This window comes from Procambarus clarkii, chromosome 15 (assembly GCF_040958095.1).
Source record: "Procambarus clarkii isolate CNS0578487 chromosome 15, FALCON_Pclarkii_2.0, whole genome shotgun sequence".
In the NCBI taxonomy this organism is placed as follows: domain Eukaryota; kingdom Metazoa; phylum Arthropoda; class Malacostraca; order Decapoda; family Cambaridae; genus Procambarus; species Procambarus clarkii.
Window position 1 is genome coordinate 48,946,382 of NC_091164.1, and position 4,353 is coordinate 48,950,734.

General features: G+C 36.2%; 1 long non-coding RNA gene across 1 annotated transcript; it reads left to right on the forward strand.

Annotated features, from left to right (window-relative positions):
- The first annotated feature begins 815 nt into the window (after positions 1–815).
- On the forward strand, positions 816–3,535 carry LOC138364948 (uncharacterized). The gene is made up of 2 exons (XR_011228640.1): positions 816–1,164; positions 1,817–3,535. It is a non-coding gene; the product is annotated as an uncharacterized lncRNA (long non-coding RNA).
- Positions 3,536–4,353: the final 818 nt, after the last annotated feature.

The following is a 4,353-nucleotide window of genomic DNA, read 5'->3' on the forward strand; positions in this document are numbered from 1 at the left end:
AATAATTTTGTAACTAGCGTCAAACATTGTTATTTGCTTAGCTAAACGAACTAGAGGGTTCAGTTCCTGAACCGATTATGTGCCTCTGTAATCCTTTTACACCACCGCCCACGGGATGGGTATGGGGTGCATAATAAAGAAAGAAATAGAAGAAATTGAAATTGCATAATACGGTTATTGACAATCAATAATAGTAAGATAAAGCAATGAGGACCAAATGGGAGACCAGTGATCAGATGAATATTACAGACTCAAGGGTAGCCTTCTCTTCTTGTATATAAATGAAAAAATATATTTGTTTGTTTAATTCTAATGCTTGTAGGCGAGAACAGTTGTGAAAGCCAGCTAGCGCACAAGTACATGAGCGCCCAAAATACTTTTACACAAAAGACATGTACAGACAGGCGTGTGGCTTCTGACTTCTTTTTTATTGATTAATATTAAATATTAGGCGCTTACCTATAATAGTTATCATTTTATACAAGTATAACTCTCACATAATAAATATAAAAGGAGTTTATCCAAAAACTGATAGAAGTGTTGTGTTTTGTGCGTTGTATCGTGTTTGTGGGCATTCGGGTGTGTTGTGTTTACGCTGGCGGGCGGCGTCCTTACCAACTCCGGATTATGTGTATTACATCACTAAATTTCACTTAATAACTATATGCCTGTTAAGTATAAGATTTTAATTGTTAATAGCATTATATTGTCGTTTTAATATGGAACACGTACACATATGCGAAACGTCGAAAGCTGGTGTCCGAAGTGGTAAAAATATTAGTGTGCGATGTTGTCAATGTACGGAGTGTCTGGGTCCATAGAATTACCCCAATCATCCCAAATCAGGCCAAAACTACCCAAAACGTATTAGCATTACGTAAGTAATGAAGAAATATGGTATATTTACTTACTATAATGTTGGTGCTACACGTAGAACATGATCAAACCTATTTTTTCTCTGAAATAATCTAATTTCATAACGAAATGAGACGTAAATATGTGAGAGGTGACGCCATAGGAAGTCGACGGTCCAAGCGACAATTGTGTGGAGCGACTTATCCAAGATATATGGTCGCCTGGAGAGTGTTTGCTGCCATAACAGCCTCCTGTACACAGTGATCCAGTCGTCGTATTTCATGGCTCAAATTGTCGCAAATTTAATTGGTAATATTAACAAGTAGAATGTGTATTTATAATAATATTTTTCATAAACAGCCACAAAATATTTAATATTTATTAAAAAAAAGTGTCTGGAAGTTAAATCAATTCCACATGACAATAAATTTGTTATATAGATACTAGCGTTATTCGTTGGTATGCGTTCGCTATTTAAACTACTCCAGTCCTTTTCGTTCATAGAACACCGAACCCTACACGCTCTCTGATATATTGCTTAATTAACAAATATTCACAAATAAAGATTATATTTATATATGTTATCAGAAAGGCAGATATAAAATAGTTTGTGTTAATGCATCACAGAGATTATACCTTATTAGAGAGGAAAAATATTCATATTTTAAACAAGGCTTCTTGGCCGACGCTCTCCCTTTCGATGGGAACTATGACCTTTTGAAAATCAATGTTAATTGAATCTATATATTATAAAAAACGAAGTTTTTTATGTCATCAGAAAGACATATAAGCTGCATGTTAATACTTTGGTATAAATATAACTGAAGTGAAAGTGAAGATATATGCCTTTTTATAGTTACTTGATGGCTCGCTCAGGGAGTGTGAAGGCCTGCACACAAGCCAATCAATTTTATAATTAATGTACATATATGCAAAGTAACGTCAAAGGTTTTTATTTCAGAATGAAGACAGATGTAGACGATAATGTAAATACATTTCAAGGAAAACATATCTTAAATGAAAGCAAAGATATGGTCAAATAAATAGGCAATACCACACCATCGCCAGTGTCCGGACACATGAATATTCGCATTAGGTAGGTGAAAGGAAATGTACCCAACCATTTCCATTTACGCGACCAGTTTCCGTTCTTATGTTCTTACTTACATTTATTGAAATTTATCATCATCATCATTTACAGAAATAAATTAACATAAAAATGTAGTAATTTTAATACACAAAACAGAAGTAGATATGTATGTAAATTATGACGCAGGATAGGATCACTATTGCAGAACTATTCGCATACTTTGCGTCATTATATACAGTACTGGAATTTAAAAAAAATCGCGGAATTCAGAGATAACACCATCATTGGTGTCCAAGAAAAGTGTAAGTACTTCATTTATAATGATGTGCTGCCCGAAATCTTAGCGAAGTATCTAAAATTTGCTTACTGTAAGTAATTCATGCAAATGATTGTAAAGCCGTCGCCCAGTTGGGTGGGTGTGGAGCACATGACTGTTAAGCTGCCGCCCAGTTGGGTGGGTGTGGAGCACATGACTGTTAAGCTGCCGCCCAGTTGGGTGGGTGTTGAGCACATGACTGTTAAGCTGCCGCCCAGTTGGGTGGGTGTGGATCACATGACTGTTAAGCTGCCGCCCAGTTTGGTGGGTGTGGAGCACATGACTGTAAAGCTGCCACCCAGTTGGGTGGGTGTGGAGCACATGACTGTTAAGCTGCCGCCCAGTTCGGTGGGTGTGGAGCACATGACTGTAAAGCTGCCGCCCAGTTGGTTGGGTGTAGAGCAAGACTAGTAATTGGACGACTCACCATAGATGTAAAGTGCCTAGTATAGTGACTTGTGAGCCTCTTGTTGAATCACTTGTGATACAAAGATTATTGATGTGTGTATTTGTGTGGGTGATTGAATATATATGTGAATGTATATGTATATATGCAATTGACGATCACGAAACAATAATCATTTGTATGCGGAAAAATCCATATTTAATTTCTCTGGATTTACCGCATATGTATATATATGTACATGTATGTATGATTATGTGTACATGTATATATAACATTAATAAGAGGAAATGAAGATGAAGAAATGATAAAAAGAATGGCAATAGTGGATAGTAGTAACACACTTAAGAATTATTCAGTAATAAATACAAACTCGTCCTTCACCTATGATAAAGGAAAGTCAACTTGGAACGATTCAATTTACATGAGATTAAGATTAGGATACAAATATATCTGGCAATACGGAGTTGATGTCAGTGAAAAAGATAAGGAGTGTAAATTATGTAGTATGCCGCACGCCCACACCTTAGAACATTATGTATTATAGTGTCAACTTATTGATAACTATAGAAATAAGGAAATAAGTAATGTACCACATCAAATTGTTTGTATGTGTGATAATGGTATGATAGACAGTATACTTAGGAGCTACAAAAATTTTGCCCCAAGAGTGTAACAATTGTATGCTGTACTTACTATATTAACCTGCAATGTTAAATGGGATTCTTGTAATGTTAATTGTCTATTTGTACTTACTGAATTTGTGCGCCCCTTGAGGGACTTGAAGTAGAGGGGGTAGAAATAGCCTAAGTTACTCTATCCCTTTGAGATGTATTTTTTTCTTGTCTCAATAAACATACTTGAACTTGAACTATAAATATTTTTGGCTTCCTGACCATAAAGTTACCGCCGCAGTCGAGGGTAAGAGACCGGATGTACCCCATATACAAGCCGCACTAGCTATTAGTTCATAAAAGCTGACAACTTACCCAGATAAACATTACTTCCTAATTATATATATATATATGCAAATAATACAATTAAAATGTTTAAAACATAATTATATATATGTATCATGTGGACAGTTTTTAATGTAATTTTTTCTCCTGATATTCGGGTTCTTTATTATGCTTCATCTTGAGGCAAAGCCCAATACCTTACGCCATATTGATGCTCTGTCCACAGATCATTCTCTCTCTCTCTCTCTCTCTCTCTCTCAAATCATATACATTGATGGTTTCCTACACCGCCACACGGGTGCAGCTGCAAGTGCAGTTGCCTCTACCCATCAGACAGAAATATTTGCCTTGCTTGTTACACTAAAATGTGTACAAGTGTGTGTGTCTATATATGTATTAACACGATATACTGAACGGGGTGAGAATAGCTTGAGCTATATAGCTCAATAGCTTGTTAGTGGTGCATGGTGTTAGTGGTGTATGGTGATATTGGTGTATGGTGTTAGTGATGTATGATGTTAGTGATGAATGGTGTTAGTGGTGTATGGTGTTATTGGTGTATGGTGTTAGTGGTGTATGGTGTTAGTGGTGTATGGTGTTCGTGGTGTATGCTGTTAATTGTGTATAGTGTTAGTTGTGTATGGTGTTCGTGGTGTATGCTGTTAATTGTGTATAGTGTTAGTGGTGTATGGTGTTAGTGGTGTATGGTGTTAGTGGTGTATGGTGATAT